Here is an 18,342-nt window from a genome sequence, read left to right on the forward strand (position 1 = left end):
CCAGACCACTGCAATAAAGTGAATATAAAAATAAAGCAACTCACACATTTTTTTGGTTTCCCAGTGCATCTACAAGTTATATTTATACTACATTGTTGTCTATTAAGTGTGTGATATTAATAGACTTATATCTAAAAGCAATTTACATACTTAATTTAAAAATGGTTTACTGCTAAAAAATACTAACCATCATCTGAGTCTCCAGGGAGTTGTTATCCTTTTGCTGGTGGAAAGCCTTGCCTCAATGTTAATGGATGCTCACTCACAAGGGTGGTGATTGCTGAAGACCGGGGGTGCTGTGACAATTTCTTATAATAAGACAACAATGAAGTTTCCTGCATCAATTAACACTTCCTTTCACAAATGACTTTTTTGCAGCATTCAATTCTATTTACCCATTAGGATTTATTTCAAGACTGGAGGCAATCCTTTCAAACTCTGCTGCTGCTGTATCAATTAAATTTACCTGATATTCTAAATCCTTTGTTGTCATTTCAAAAATCATCATAGCATCTTCACTAGGAGAAGGTTTCATCTTGAGAAACCACCTTTCCTCTTCCATAAGAGTCAACTCCTCATCTATTCAAGTCTGATCATGTGATTGCAGCAATTCATTCTCATCTCCAAGCTCCATTTCTAATTCTAGTTCTCTTGCTATTTTCACCACAGCTGAGAAAATCTTGAATTCCTCATAGTCATTCATGAGGTTGGAATCAACTTCTTCCAAATCCCTGTTAATGTCTATGTTTTGACCTCTTTTCATGAATCATAAATGTTCTTAATTAAATATTTTCCAGAAAGTTTCAATTTACTTTTCCTAAATCCATTAGAGAAATCATTATCTATAGCAACTACATCCTTATGAAATGCATTTCTTAAATAATGACTTAAAAGTCAAAATGACTCTTTGATCTTTGGGCTTCAGAATAAATGTATTAGCAGGCATAAAAACAAAACCAATAGCAGTGTATATCTCCATCAGAGTTCTTGGGTGACCAGATGCATTGTCAATAGTGTATTTTGAAATGAATCTTTATTTCTGAGCAGTGTGTCTCAACAGTGGGCTTAAGATACTCAATAAGCTATACTGTAGACAGATATGTTGTTATCCAGGCTCTGTTGTTCCATCTGTAGAGCATAGGCAGAGTAGACATAGCATAATTCATAAGGGCCCTAGGGTTTTTGGAATGGTAGAGGAGTATTGGCTTCAACTTTAAGTCACCAGCTGCAATAACCCCTAACAAAAGAGTCAAACCTGTTATTTGAAATTTTGAAGATAGGCATTGAGTTTTCTCTAGCTATGAATGTCCTTGATGGTATCTTCTTCCAATATAAGGCTGGTTCATTTACATTGAAAATCCCTTGTTTAGTACAGCCACCTTCATAAATTATCTTAGCTAGATCTTTTGAATACCTTGTTGCAGTTTCTATATCGGCACTTGCACTTTTGTCTTATAGAAGTTTCTCCTTTCCTTAAACCTCCTGAACCAACCTGTGCGGGCTTCAGACTTTCCTTCTGCAGCTTTCTCGCCTCTTCAGCCCTTACAGAACTGAAGAGAGTTAGGGCTTTGCTCTGGATTTGGCATTGGCTTTGAGGAATGTTGTGGTTAGTCTGATCTTCTAACCAGACCATTAAAACCTTCTCCATGTCAGCAATAAGGCCTTTTCACTTTATTGTTTGTGTTCATTGGGGTAGCCCTTTTAATTTCCTTTAAGAATCTTTCCTTTGTATTCACAACTTGGCTAACTGGTGCAAGAGGCCTAGATCTAAGCCTTTCCTGGCTTTTGATATACTTTCCTCACTAAGCTTAATCACTTTTAGCTTTTGTTTTTCAAGTGAGAGATGTGTGACAGTTCCTTTCACCTGAATACCTAGAAGTCACTGTAGGGTGATTAACTGGCCTACCATCTATATTCTCTTGTTTCAGGGAATAGGGATGCCCGAGGAGGGGGGGTGGACACAGGGAGCAGCCACTTGGTGGCGCAGTCAGAACATGCACATTAGTTATTAAGTCTGTCATCTTATGTGGGTGGGGCTCGTGGTGCCCCCAAATAATTAAAATAATAACGTCAAATATCACTGATCACAGGTCACCGTAACAAATTTAATAATCATAAGAAAAGTTGAAGTATTACTAGAATCACCAAAATGTGACATAGAGACAGGAAGTGAGCCAATGATCCTGGAAAAATGATGCCAATGGACTTGCTTGATGCAAGGTTGACACAGACCTTCAATTAGTAATGGGAAGCTTCCCTTTCCCTGGTGGCTCAGCCAGTAAAGAATCTGGCTGCAATGCAGACAACCCGGGTTTGATCCCTGGGTCAAAAAGATCCCCTAGAGGAGAACATGGCAAGCCTTTCCAGTATTCTTGCCTGGAGAATCCCATGCACAGAGGAGCCTGATGGGCTACAATATCAGTGCAGGCACATGTGCGTGGACACACACATACAAGACTTACTTGATGCAAGGTTGACAAAAACTTTCAACTAGTAAAAAACGCAATATTTAAAAAGTGCAATAAAATGAGCTATGTCTCTGTAGAGAGTAATCTAGATAAGACACTAGTGCAATGGATATATATTACTTTATTGGACCATCAACCTCCTACTTTTTCTAAGTCTGTGTCTTCCTCAGTACTGCCATCCATATTGTAGCAGCAGAATCAACCTTGTACCCAGGAGACTTCAGTTGACTGGTTTGTTGGGGGCAGCTTGGCAGGTAGGGACCCTGATCCCTATCTAGTAGGTTTAGGACCCTAGGCCAAGAGTGTTAGGAACAGTTATATGACCATATGTCCTGGCTTGTGAACCACAGAAGGTTCGGAAGCAATGAAAGAAAGAAAAATGAACCAGAACTGCAGAGAGACACAGAGAAGAAAACTGTTCATTCCACTTTTTCCTCAGACCTTGCCCCATTGTTATCTTTAGGTTCAGTGATACATCTCATAACTTTATAAAATTCCATTTTCATGTTAAACTGTTTAGAGCTGAGTTTCTGTCTCTTCTAACCCAAGAATTCTAGCATCATTAGTCTTTAAGTCAAATTAATTGAGTCAAGGGCAAACATTGCAGCAGCTTCCAAGTTTGATATGGAAGCTGGATTATGTATATAAGAAATACAAAAAACTTAGTGGTTTTCTAAATTCAGAAAGAGGTATCAGATGCCACTATAGTCAGCTGTATTAATAAAGGTAACTCCAAGTTCCTGAGGAAAATATGACATTTAAGTAACAGTACCAAAGGCAATTTCTCACCTTTTGGAAAGGTCTTTTTACTTTTAAATATGATTGTTAAAATAGCAATGGATTTTTCTTTTCATAGTTTGGTGCTATGGAAAGATAATAGGAATAACTTGACCACAGTGAAAGTTTCATTTCAGAATTATTTTCAAACTATTTGCATTAAAGAGCAACCAAACCAAATGAAACCAAACCAATGCCTCCTTTTCCAACATATTTTATAAAGAAATTGAGCATTTTAGACAGCTAAAAGTTAAAAAGCACAATAAATTAAAGAAAACCTATCCATTGAAGTTTAATTAAATTGGAGAAAATCAATATTGAAATGTTTAATAATAATTGACTTTTTAACAACCTATAATTTCTGAAAATATACATACGCTAACATTTGTATGTAATATGTCTTAGTGATACATCAAGAAAAGAAAATATCAATTAATAAATTTTAAGTATACATTCAGGGCACAGGGAATCATTAACAATTCCCATTTCCATTTTCTATCTAAAAATAATAAATATAATCTCTTATCCCATGTTGCAGTATTCTAAGAAGCATGCTTTCCTGAATAGTATATATTTTATGCCTACATATATGCTCTTAGACTCAATGTAGAGTTTTTCTTTGCTAACTGTTTCAATAAGTACATCATATTACACAAAATAAAAATTTATTTTGAATAATTTATTTCTTTTTCATAAATGTAACCTGTTTTAATGATTGAGGATATATAAGGTAATTAGGGGCTTCCTAGGCGGCTCAGTGATGAAGAACCTGCTTGCCAATGCAGCAGATGCAGGAGATGCAGAGATGCAGGTTCCATCCCTGGGTCAAGAAGATCCCCTGGAGTAGGAAATATTAACCCATTCCAATTATTCATGCCTTGATAATTTCCTGGACAGAGGAGCCTGGCAGGCAGCAGTCCATGGAGTCACAGAGTCAAACCTGACTGAGCAGCTGAGCGCTCACACATCTGTGCTTAGTCTCTCGGACCTGTCCAACTCTGCGACCCCATGGACTGTAGCCCGCCAGGCTCCTCTGTCCATGGGGTTCTCCAGGCCAGGATACTGGAGTGGGCTGCATTCCCTCCTCCGGGGGATCTTCCCAACCCAGCGATGGAACCCAGCTCTTCTACATCGCAGGGGGATTCTTTACCATCTGAGCCACCTGGGAAGCCCAATGTAAACATTAATCGGAAACTGAAATCATAGAATATATACTTACTGGTTCACTGTTAGTAATTTGGTGGTGTTAATTCTATCTTTTCATATTGGTTAAAGTATAGTAAATGTGTCACAAAAGAATCCAAAGCAATGGCAAACTGGTCATACATTTGTAGCATGTAGAAGGATTTCATATACTCTTTAAAATGTGTCTACATGACTTTAAATATTTTCATAGAAATATATATATATATATATTTATACATTGTATGAATATGACTTACACTTGTATGTGTAATTAAAATTTTATTTAATCTATCCAACTCCTTGTTGATGGAACATTAGCTCAAATTTGTGCTCTTATAAATAATTTTACAATTAACATTCTTGTACATAAATCCTGGAAAGCATCCCTACTTCTCAAGAAAAATTTTTAATAGAAAAAATGCTGCTTCAAGAGAAATGAGGATTTTTAAGGCTTTCAATATATCTTGCCAGATGGGATTAAGATAATTTTTTAAAGATGCTTTAAGATATTTACTATATTGTCTTTATGCTAAGTGTAATAAAATACCCACCTGATCTCTTCCAAGTGTATCTACCCCAACTCCTCCCCCAAGTGAAGCGATGTCAGTAGGCTGGTGTAGCTGTTTCCTCATGCAAATATATAAATGAAATGTGTTTCTTCATTTTTACCACCAGATAGAACCATATGAATGACATTAATCAGTAAATTGCTTCTTTCAAAAATGTTATGAACGCCACATAGTTCAGTAAATTTTTTTGATAACAAATTCATGTTATACTCATATATATTTACAGTTTTGTATAAATATGGTTGTTCACTGTTACTTTTAAAGATTCAGGTTTTTTTTTAGCTCTTCTAGCCTGTGTTTTCTTCTTTCAGTTTTTCCATGTTTCCACACCAACCTCACAAACAAATTACATGATAGAATAGTATCAGCTATAATAGATAGACATGTAAATATATAGATATAAAATCATACAAAATACACACACTTATACATGTATATACATATTAAACACATAAATATGCACATACATATACACATGTATACTCTCTATATAAACATATCTATATTGATCTATTTATCTGATTTATAGGGATTTGTTTTTTTAACAAAATAATTAACATGCTCTACCCTTAATGGCCAACCCACTCCAGTATCCTTGCCTGAGAATCCCCATGGACAGAGAAGCCTGGTGGGTTACAGTCCATGGGGTCACACAGAGTTGCACACACCTGAAGCGACTTAGCACGCATGCAGGGAAGCACCCTTCCTGGCGTCTTGCTTTTCTCACTTCAGCACATCTAGAAATTTGAAATCAGTTGAAGTCAAACTATAGTTCTAGTTCATGCTGTTTGCAGTACACATAAAATTAATCATGTTCATATACCATAATTTTGCTCACTTTAATTATTGATGGATTTTCTACATTTTAATTTTTGCCAAACTGACACTCAAATTTCAAAACCTCATATTTTTGAATTTATTCTCTTATTGTGTCGTTTCAGTTTTCATACATTTGGAAAACATTTTCCTTAGTTTTTTTGAGATATAATTGACAAACAGCACTGTATGAGTTAAGGCATACAGTATAATGAATTATGTGCAATTATGTGTAATATATTGTGCAATTATTACTACAATAAGTTTAGCTAACATCCATCATCTCATATATGTAGGGGAAAATGATAGTTTTTCCTTAAGATGAGAACTCCTTGTATTTACTCTAACAAATTTCAAATATACCATACAGTAATGTAACTATAGTCATCATGTTGTATTACATCTCCACTATTTATTTATCATATAACCAGGAGTTTGTACATTTTGACTACCTTCAGCCAATTCCCCAACCCTTTATACTTTGCCTACAATGACCACAAAACGGATCCCTTTTTCTATAAGTTTGGATTTTTATCTGCTTGCTTGTCTATTTTTGTTTTATTTGTCTTGGATTCCACATTTAAGTGAGACCACATAGCATTTGCCTTTCTTTCTGTGGTTAATTTCACTTACCATAATGCCCTCAAGGTCCATCTGTGGTGTCACAAATGTCAGGATTTGCTTCATTTTTATGACTCAATAATATTTCATTGGGACTCCCTGGTGTCTCAGTTGGTAAAGAATCCAGCTGCAATGCAGGAGACCTAGGTTGATCCCGGATGGGAAGATCCCCTGGAGGAGAGCATGGCATTGCACGCCAGTATTCTTGCCTGGAGAATCCCCATGAACAGAGGAGCCTGGCAGGCTACAGTCCATAGGGTCACAAAGAGTCAGACACAACTGAGTGACTAACACACACAGCACACAATATTTCATTGCTTGTGAGCATGTGTATACATATATTTGTATATACACACATGTGTTATCTATTCATTCTTTGTTGGACAAAGTTGTTTTCATGTCTTGGCTATTTTAAATAATGGTGCTGTAATCATCAGGGTGGAGATATGTCTTCAACATAGAGTCTTTGTTTCATTCAGGTTTATTTCCAGAAATGGAATTGCTACATCATATAGTAGCTCTATTTTTTATTTTTGAGGAACCTCAGAATTGTCCTCCATAGTGGCTGTACTGATTAACAGTCCTACCAACAATGGACAAAGGTTACTTTTTCTCCACATTTTTTCCAACTTCTGTTATCTCTTGTCTTTTGATGAGAGCCATCTAATATGTATGACGGGATAGATCATTGTAGTTCTGACTTACATTTCTATAAAAACTAGTAATATTGAGCACCTTGTCATGTACTTGTTGACCATTTGTCTAGCTTCTTTGGCAAAATGTCTATTCAGTTCCTTTGCCAGTTTAAAATTGGATTGTTTGGTGTCTTTCTATTGAGTTGTATGGGTTCTTTATATTCAGATATATGGTTTGCAAGTTTCTTTTGCACCATTCCATAGATTGTCTTTTCATTTTGTTGATGCTTCTTTAGCTCTGTAGTGCTTTTTAGTTTGATGTATTCAAATTTGTTTATTTCTTATTGTTTTTAAAATTTTAATTTTGATATTTTTGCTTGTGCTTTATATGTTATATCCAAAAATATCATTGCCTGTACCCATGTTAAGGAGGTTTATTTCCTATATATTCTTTTAGAAGCTTTAGTTTTACAGCCTTACATTTAAGTTTTTAATTAATTTTGAGTTAATTTTTGTAAGAGCTGTAAGATAGGGGGTCCAGTTTCATTCTTTTATATCCAATTTTCCCAGCATTGGTTATTGAAGAAATTATCTTTTCTCTTCTGATTATTCTTGGCTCCCTTGTGAAATAATGGTCATATATTCATGGGTTTATTTCTGGGCTCTTGATTTTGTTCAGTTGGTGTATGTGTCTTTTTGTTGTTGTTGTTTTTTGTTTGTGTTAAATTACAGTCATGTATGGATGTGAAAGTTGGACTATAAAGAAAGCTGAGTGCCGAAGAATTGATGCTTTTGATGTGTGGTGTTGGAGAAGACTCTTGAGAGTCCCTTGGACTGCAAGGAGATCCTACCAGTCCATCCTAAAGGAGATCAGTCTTGAATGTTCATTGGGAGGACTGATGTTGAAGCTGAAACTCCAATACTTTGGCCACCTGATACAAAGAGCTGATTCATTTGAAAAGACCCTGTTGCTGGGAAAGATTGAGGGCAGGAAAAGAAGGGGATGACAGAGGATGAGATGGTTAAATGGCATCACCGATTCAATGGACAGGAGTTTGAATAAACTCCAGGAGTTGGTGAGGGACAGGGAAGCCTGGCGTGCTGCAGTCCATGGGGTTGCAAAGAGTCAGACATGACTGAGTGACTGAACTTAACTGAAATAAATATTAGCTTTAGTTTTTAGATTTACCAATACAGTTATAGTTAACACTAAGTTTTTAATATTTTAAGAAATATATTTAAAAATTTTACAAACATATAGTTGATTTGCAATGCTGTGTTAGCTACTGCTCTTCAGCAAAGTGAGTCAGTTATACACATACACATATCCACTCTTTTTTAGATTCTTTTCCCAACTAAACATACTGAACAGCAGTATAGATCAATGAAAAAAGATAGGGAGTCCAGAGATAAACCTAAGTGCCTAAGGTCACCTAATGTACGACAAAAGAGGCAAGAATATACATTCAGTGGAGAAAAAATAGTCTCCTCAATAGGTGGTGCTGAGGAAACTGGACAGTTACAAGTAAAAGAATGAAATTAGAGCACTCTCTAATACTACACACAAAAATGAACTCAAAATTGATTAAAGACCTAAATGTAAGATTCAGTCAGTTAGTTCAATTTCTCAGTCGTGTCTGACTCTTTGCGACCCCATGGATTGCAGCATGCCAGGCTTCTCTGTCCAACACCAACTTCTGGAGCTTGCTCCAACTCAGGTCCATTGGGTCAGTGATGCCATCCAACCATCTCATCCTCTGTCATCCCCTTCTCCTCCTGCCTTCATTCTTTCCCAGCATTAGGGTCTTTTCCAAGAGTCAGTTCTTCACATCAGGTGGCCAAAGTATTGGAGTTTCAGCTTTAACATCAGTTCTTCCAATGAATATTCAGGACTCATTTCCTTTAGGATTGACTGGTTGGATCTCCTTGCCAGTCCAAGGGACTCTCAAGAGTCTTCTCCAACACCACAGTTCAAAAGTATCAACTCGGTGTTCAGCTTTCTTTATAGTCCAATTCTCATATCCATACATGACTACTGGAAAAAAACCATAGCTTTGATTAGATGGACCTTTGTTCACAAAGTAATGCCTTTGCTTTATAATATACTGTCTACGTTGGTCATGGCTTTTCTTTCAAGGAGCAAGTGTTTTTTAATTTCATGGCTGCAGTCACCATCTGTAGTGATTTTGGAGCCCAAGAAAATAAAGTCTGTCACTGTTTCCATTGTTTCCCCATCTATTTGCCATAAAGTGATGGGAATGTAAAGTCAGATATTATAAAACTCTTAGAGGAAAACATAGACGGAACACTTTAACATAAATCAAAGCAGTATCTTTTTTGATCCACCTCCTAAAGTAATCAAAATAAAACCAAAAATAAACAAAGGGAACCTAATTAAACTTAAAAGATTTTCATAGCAAAAGAAACCATAAACAAAACAAAAAGACAACCCACAGAATGGGAGAAAATATCAGCATTTGAAAATGAAGCGACTGGCAAGAGATTATTCTCCAAAATATACAAATAGCTCATTTAACTCAATATAAAAGCAAACAAACAAACAAATCAATCAAAAAAATGGGTGGAAGATCTAAGTAAACTTTACTCCAAAGAAGACATACAGATGGCTAAAAGGCATGAAAAGGTGCACAACATCACGAAATTTTAGAGTAAGACAAATCAAAAGTACAGTGAGGCGTCATCTCACTGTAGAAATTTCTTATTGAAGAAATCATCACTTTGATAATGACCATCATCAAGACATATACAAACAAGAAGTGCTGAAGTGGGTGTGGAGAAAAGGGAACTCTCCTACACTGTTGGTGGGACAACAGTTAGACAAATTGTTGCAGCCAGTATGGAGGACAATATGGAGGTTCCTTAAAAAACTAAAAATAAAACTACCATATCATCCTGAAATCCCAGTTCTGGGCATACGTGCAGAGAAAACCATAATTCAAAATGATACATGCATCCCAGTGTTCACTGCAGCACTATTAACAATAGCCAAGAAATGGAAGCAGGCCAAATATCCATCAGTGGAGGAATGGGTAAAGAAGATGTGGTACATATATACCATGGACTATTACCCAGACATAAAAAAGGACAAAATAATGCCATTCACAACAACATGAATTGATCTAGAGATTGTCATACTGAAGTGAATTAAGTCAGACAGAGCAGGAAAAATACAATATGATATCATAGCTTATATGTGGAATCTAAAAACGTGGTACAGATGAACTTATTTACAGACAGAAATAGAATCACAGATATAAAAAACAATTTATGGTTTCCAGGCGATTGGGAGCGGAGGGACAAATTGGGAGATTGGGGCTGACATATACAAACTACTATCTATAAAATAGATAACTAATAAGAATCTGCTCATATCCACAAAACACAATATATATTACACATATATTATTACATATAACACATAAGAAAGACAGTCATTTTTAATAATTATTAGCTGAAAAAATCGAGATTCTGTGAGGTTAATTGATTTGCCCAAGATCACATATGAATGGTTAACCCTGGTTAGAATGCTTGTCTTTTTTAAAAATAAAATTATATAATTATTTCTTCTTCAAAAATAGTTGCTAATTATACAAAATCTAATGTATCATTAGAACAAATAAAGAACAACATTCAAGCACTCCAGCAAGAAAAAGAAATCATGTCTTCTTTTTTAACCTGCCTTTTTTATTCAGTGTACACTGTATAAATATTTTCCTACAAGATCGTATTAACTGCTATCTAATATTTGATGTACAGGAATGTATTTTAACCAATATATGTATTTTAATTCCATTTTCTTACATTTCTTTTTAGCTCCATTTCCATTAATATTAAAATAAATATATATTTAACTTAGACAATGTATTTTGATTCCTCAAATACATTTCTAAACATGGAATAATTTTTATGGCTGAAATACTATGTTAAAGCCTATATTCAACATGTTAAAAGTAAATTGAATTTATAGTTTTCCCTAAATTATAGTCTAATCTCTGAAAATATCAATTTTCTATAACTTTGTGTCACATTTCTTATAAAAAGGGTTCTTCTAGTTATATTTGATTAATTTTTGTCTTCTATTTTATTGCATTATTTTTTCATAAATATCACCACATTAAATTATTATTTTTATGTACAGCGTTCCTTGAGTATCTGTGAAGAATTGGTTCTGGGACCACCCTGGATGCCAAAATTTGCAGATGTTCACTCCTTTATATAAAATTATGTAGTATTTGCATATAGCTTCACATATCTCCCCTTATACTGTAAATCATCTCTGGATTACTTATAATACCCTAATACAATGTAAATGCTATGTAAATAGTTGTAAATACCATGTAAATCCTTTGTAAATAGTTGCCAGTGTATGGCAAATTCAAGTTTTGCTTTTTGGAACTTGCTGGAATTTGTTTATTCGACTATTTCGATCAGCAGTTGGAACCCGCAGGTACAGAGGGCCAAAGTATATTTTAATTCACAATACGTAAAATCATTTTTTTTCAGTCTTTACTTATCTAGTTTCTTTTTTTTTAAGCACTAGAAACACTTTTTTTTCAAGTTTCCTTCCAAAAAACTATTGAAATTTTAATTGGATTTCCAATTTGGAAAGTTTGTATTACTGCCTCTTTAAAAACAGAACTTTGTATATCTCTATCCATAATATTTTAAGCTAAATATATGTTATTTCTCTACATATTTTATACATTTCTTATTAAATTTATTTGAAGAATTTAATATTTGTATATATTTGTGTCCAATGAGGATAATTATTTTCATTGTATGTTTTATAGTTAACATTTACCGATATATAAGAAAGTCATTGTCTTTTGAAATATTAATTTACCATCATGTAGGACTTATGGTTTTTCCCTTTCTTAGTTTTTTTTAGATAGCAAAACTCTTGTTAATAATAATCATTTGATCTTATTTTCAGTACTTATCTTTCTGTTGTTGCTTTTGTGTTCATTTGTGAGTTGTTTTTCTAGCTTTGTGTAAAAAATATGGGGTATTTTTTTTCATTCCTGTTTATGATGGATTCAGCTTTTGAAATAACATTCCATTTTTAAAAAGGTCTGATATGGATCTTAAAATTTAGGTAGTCCTTTTTAGGCCTCTTTTGAGATGATCATATAGTCTTACAATCTGATCTATTGAGGAATGATGAATAGTCCTTGAATTACTGGAATGATTGTTTAATTTATTTTGAATCCTATCTCAATATATAATTTGATTTTATATGATATTATTTAAGAAATTAGACTTTATAATTTAAAAATAGATTTCCATATCATTCATTATTTTTATAAGGCTTTATTATTTATTACTTAACAAGTAACTAGAAAGTTTTCTCTTTTAGATTCAGAAGAGTTATAACAATATTTGCCAAAAAATTTCTGAAATATGGTTGACAGTTTTCTTAATGTTTTCCTTCCTTATTGGTTTAGCTTCTTTTCAGTCAGTTTGATGATTCCTATTTCTGATTTTTTTCATTTAAAACAGACTTTTATGGTTTATTAGCATTATTTGCCTGTGAAAAAGAGGAGAAATTTGTTTGTGTTACTATATTTGTTTTTGCTTCCCCCCCCATCAGCCATTATTACTGGTGAAAGATAATTGCAGTACTTCTTTGAAGGTTGAATGTGGTTGTCCCTTCAGTTGCTATCCAATTGATAGGTCTGCTATTTACTTCCTCCATAATATCAATAACTAAAAGCTGTTAGCACTTACATCACATCATCTTAGATTCAGATATTAGCAATAGTAAATAATAATCCAACAATAAAGACAGGATAGGACAAAGTAGACACTGGATTAATTATATTTAAATTTTAAATTCTGGTTAATTCTAACTTTCCATTAAAAAACAAAAACAAAAACTGAACAAGAGGGAGAAATCACTTGCCTTTCAAATACCCTTTCTGGAGTTATAAAACTACATCCAGTTTTTGCTACCTAAGTGTATCCAGCCTCATTTTAGCGTTCTCTTTTCACCTGAAGCTACAAGCAAATTTGTGGAAAGAACCTTAGGTAAAAGCATTTTTGTTGCATAATTAGAAGACTCCATACTTACAAACAGCCTTGCACTTGTTATGTAGTTAAACATATTTTCTACTTCATCCTTTTCTTCTGAAATCCAAATTCAATATTTGTTGGATTTAATTGTAATTGTATATTGTCCTTTGTGATCGATTTGACAATTTATATTTGCTTGTGCTTTTCTCAAGCTTATTCTCCGCACCTTAGGTTCAGTTTTCAACTTGGTTGATTCTTCATTTGACTATTTCTAATAATTTTAACATTTTTATGACATTTCTCGCCTTAAAATATTTCCTTAGCTTTCTCTGTTTTCTTTTCTTTCATCTTCTTAAAATATGAAGCCTGAGCCTGTATTTTTATTTCCCTGAGTGCCCAGTGCTTATCATCTAAAATTTTATATTTTTGGGTAATGTATTTTTCATCATAAATGTGACACTATATTTTCTTCTTTCTTTTGCAAATACTTTTCACATAAATAGTTATAGGCACTTTTTGTTTGTTTACTCATCCATAAACTGTCAGCAGAATGAAGAACTACTAATATCTGAAAAATATATCAAATACATTTTTCTTTTGGCACTCTTGCAGATTTTTTAATCCTTAAAAATCAACCTGGAGTACCAACCATGCAGGACTGGGTAGCATAGATGTGTTAAATAGGTACCCTCTAATTTATATCATTATTTAATATTTTACAGTAATGTGGCCTTTCTATTTAGTTTGTAGTTTCATTTACATGTATCTTCTCTGAAATATTAGAGCTACAATGTGAGGAATAAACCCAATCTGCCATCTCCACTTTCTCATCCACAGTTCATTATCTACCACCACCCCCACTTCTGATTTCCATTGCTGCCATGACACTATAACTGCTCTGGTGATATCAGGGACCTCCATGATCCATTAGCCAAGACTAATGGACAGTTCTTACTCCTTCCTTTCTTTACTCATAGAGCAGCATTTGGCCTCTCCTTTATTCTTGAAGCCTCTCCTCATTTAACTTCATTTCCTCTGCCTCTTCTATCTTAGTGATCAGTATGTTGTCCTTGCTGGCACATGCTGGAGTACCCTGAGATTCGTCTGAATACCTGATGATAGAAGTTGCTTCCTCTGATTTTACTGTTGCAACTATTACTTTTCTGGATATACAAAGGGAAGTAACTGAAGAAGGAAGCTATTCATAAAAGGAGAAGATGATCCTGGATTTAAGCCTACAAAGGATAAAATTTCCAGTACTTTAAGACACTGCTGATTATTACTCATACAGAAGATTTTTACCTTTATCTTGATAAAATTGTCTTGTGTCTTGTATATTGTATCTTGTATCTTGTCACCCTGCTTATTTACCTTATATACAGAGTGCATGATGAGACACGCTGGGCTGGAAGAAGCACATGCTGTAATCAAGATTGCCAGGAGAAGTATCAGTAACCTCAGATATGCAGATAATACCACTCATATGGCAGAAAAAGAAGAAGAACTAAAGAGCTTCTTGATGAAAGTGAAAGAGGAGAGTGAAAAAGTTGGCTTAAAGCTCAACATTCAGAAAACTAAGATCATGGCATCCGGTCCCATCACTTCATGGCAAATAGATGTGGAAACAGTGGAAACAGTGGCTGACTTTATTTTTCTGGGCTCCAAAATTACTGCAGATGGTGACTGAAGCCATGAAATTAAAAGACACTTGCTTCTTGGAAGGAAAGTTATGACCAACCTAGACAGCATATTAAAAAGCAGAGACATTACTTTGTCAACAAAGGTCCATCTAGTCAAGGCTATGGTTTTTCCAGTGATCATGTGTGGATGTGAGAGTTGAACTATAAAGAAAACTGAGTGCCGAAGAACTGATGCTTTTGAGCTGTGGTGTTGGAGAAGACTCTTGAGAGTCCCTTGGACTGCAAGGAGATCCAACCGGTCCATCCTAAAGGAGATCAGTCCTGGGTGTTCATTGGTAGGACTGATGCTGAGACTCCAATACTTTGGCCACCTGATGCAAAGAGCTGACTCACTGGGAAAGACCCTGATGATGGGAAGGATTTGAGGCAGGAGGAGAAGGGGACAACAGAGGATGAGATGGCTGGATGGCATCACTTACTCGATGGACATGGGTTTGAGTAAACTCCGGGAGTTGGTGATGGACAGGGAGGCCTTGCGTGCTGTGGTTCATGGGGACGCAGAGAGTTGGACATGACTGAGCGACTGAACTGAACTGAACTTGATAAAATACAGTTTTATTAAGGGACTTGACTTCCAAAATTTGCTGCCTACTTGATACTTAGTCAACTCCAAAACCTGAATAACAGTATTTTTAGATAATATGCTATCATTGATTTTCAAAAGGAGCTCAATATCTTTCATCTCAAGGACAGTTTTACTTTCTAGATTCTTCTTATCTCCACATTGTCCCTGACTACCCACCATTTGTCATGAATATTAGTAAGGATATACACTTGCTTTTTGCCTTCCTTTAGTATTCTAGGAGGAAAGTAAAAATCCTGGGAGATATTACCATTTTCTTGAGGTTTATTTATCTGACAAATGTTTTGGACAGACCGGTTACAGTTTTGTGTAATGTTATTTTTATATTAATATAAAATTGGAAGTCTACCATGAAAATGCCTTCAGTAGGGCTGATAGACATAGAGAACAGGTAAGGGGTATGCACACAGAGAGTGCAGCATGTCTTTTGCTTTCTCATTGTTTACACCTTTTATGGATTCGATGTGGTGAAAGATTCATCGTGCCATGTTCAAGAACCTTACAAGTCAGTTTGACATAGAAGATAAGCAAGGAAAATTCTTCAGTCTCATAAGAAGGATATTTCTGATGATGTTCTTTTTACACTGAAACAGCATAATGTAGATGAAGGAAAATGAAACATGCCCCAGAATGAAGAAATGTAAATATGCAAATGCATCACAACTGAAATAGAAGGCAGGTGTATTTTATTGTTCATTTTGGTCAGTTTCTGTGACTGACTATAAACCTGCTCCTGCATTGCTAGCTTTCCTGAAGATCTTATTCACAGTTCAGAATCCAGACTGAAATAGAGTTGGTTATTTTTTTTACAGCTTCAATGCAAGTTTTCCCTGCCTTATTAAACCTACCAGACTGCTACTAACATTCAAGTTTACAGTACAAGTAAACATAAGACTGATTATTTGCATTACAAAATAATATGTGATTTTTAACAAGAGTCTTTTATATAATAAACTCTCCTCCAAAGTTCACAAAAAATGAAAATCAGTTTTGATATGTTAATTATTCACCCTTTCAGGATCATAACTCCTATGCTTTCTGTGAGGTAAACATGCTGTTGGAAATAAATGCTTTCAATGCTTGGCAGTTTTTCTAAAGAAAAATAGCAATTAGTGAAAAACAAGTTACTTAACTATAGTTCAGAGAGCCGTCTTAGTTGTATGTAATAAAGGCTTAAACACAACCCACAGCTTTCTTAGAGGCAGGCAGAAGTTTCTCTTTGCTGAAGTAATATGATTAGATATTCTAGGTTTTGTATGCCTTTACACATTACCAGAGTCTGCACTGTTGTAAGTAGCTAAGAGTAGAGGTGACAGGTAGGCCAGAATATAATGAATTGTAGTAATCCTAACAAGAAATAACAGAGGCAAATCCAAGGGTTTTTCAGTCCCTGAGAGACTCGGTAAGATAGATCCTAGAAAGGCTCCTAGGATGATAACAAAATGACTTTGCCACCTGATTAATATGGACATCAAAAACAAAGCTCAGAATCTAAAATCAGTTCAGTGTTATGAGCTGTGAGACATGGAGGAGGATGTACTAGATGTCAGAGGCAAGAACTAAAAAGAAATATAAAGATTGATGTTGAGGAGATCCTATGAGTAATAATTTAGCCTTGTCTATATTTGGCTTTACAAAGTTGGATGACATCCAAGCCTGAATGTCAGAGAGACCGTTATGAGGCATGCAGAAAGCCATCATAAGGCCCATGGGGATGGGAAACAGACCGGAGTGTCATCTGTGCTTATTTGACGCAGAAATATATTGGTTCTAAAACCAACATTCATAATAAATAAGCAGATAGAAACATGGAACTACTAATATTTCATATATATAAGGAAAACAACATATTAAAATTACTATTCTTTTTTTTTCATGTAAATACAAATATATACTGTCATTTAAAGGACATATTCCTTACCCTCAAAAAGCTTATATTTCAAAACAGTTTACAGTGTAAATGGTTTACAGTCATAATTTACTACTACATTGTCCTATTTTTTTCACTTTTTTTTCTGAGACTATACTATGAACTTTTAGCTATTTTTTCCCTTGGTAATTTTTGAGATTCCAGTGTAGAATTGAAGAAAATTGATGTTTATACAATAGAAGAGGCTGTGGTATTGAGGATTATAGACATCTATAATCAATGAATTATAAAATTCCAACATTTAAACTAACCATTTAACAGAGTAAACATTCTTATACAGAACTTGTAGTGCATTAAAAATGTTAAATAATCCAGTTTTGTTTTTCCATAATGATAAAGAATCTGCCTGCGATGCAGGAGACCTGTGTTCAATCCCTGGGTTGGGAAGATCCCCTGGAGAAGGGGAAATACTCCAGTATTCTGGCCTAGAGAATTCCATGGACAGAGGAGACTGACAGGCTATAGTCCATGGTTTGCAAAGAGTCCGACACAACTGAATGATTTTCTGTTAACAGGAGGGAACTAAATCTAGAAAGATTGTTGGTATATACTACTGAACTTGCAATGATAGGTTTGTTTTTGCACAGAAAGTTGTGTGTTAGAGAATAAGAGCTATGTTCTTAGGATAGACACATGCAGAGGAAAGCCAGATTTGATGTCTTCTAGATGTTGGTTACTAACTATTTGGTTTGCTCTGGGTGGACATGACTTTAAAATGGTGGCCTGAAATACCTCTAGAATGCCAAATAATAATTATTTTTTTCCCTAGAAGCATTATTTCAACTATTAGGTTGGATCCAGTTTCCCTCACATGCTCTAAAACTATTCTCAGATAGCAGTGAAATTTGAAGTGAAAGTATTGGTCACTCAGCTGTGTCCAAATCTTTGTGACCCCATGGACAGTAGCCTGCCATGTTCCCCTGTCCATGGGATTCCACAAGCGATAATACTAGAGTGGGTAGCCATTCCTTTCTCCATGGGATCTGCCCAACCCAGGGGTCGAATCCAGGTCTCCTGGATTGCAG

The sequence above is a fragment of the Cervus canadensis genome, chromosome 20 (genome assembly GCF_019320065.1).
Source record: "Cervus canadensis isolate Bull #8, Minnesota chromosome 20, ASM1932006v1, whole genome shotgun sequence".
Taxonomy (NCBI): domain Eukaryota; kingdom Metazoa; phylum Chordata; class Mammalia; order Artiodactyla; family Cervidae; genus Cervus; species Cervus canadensis.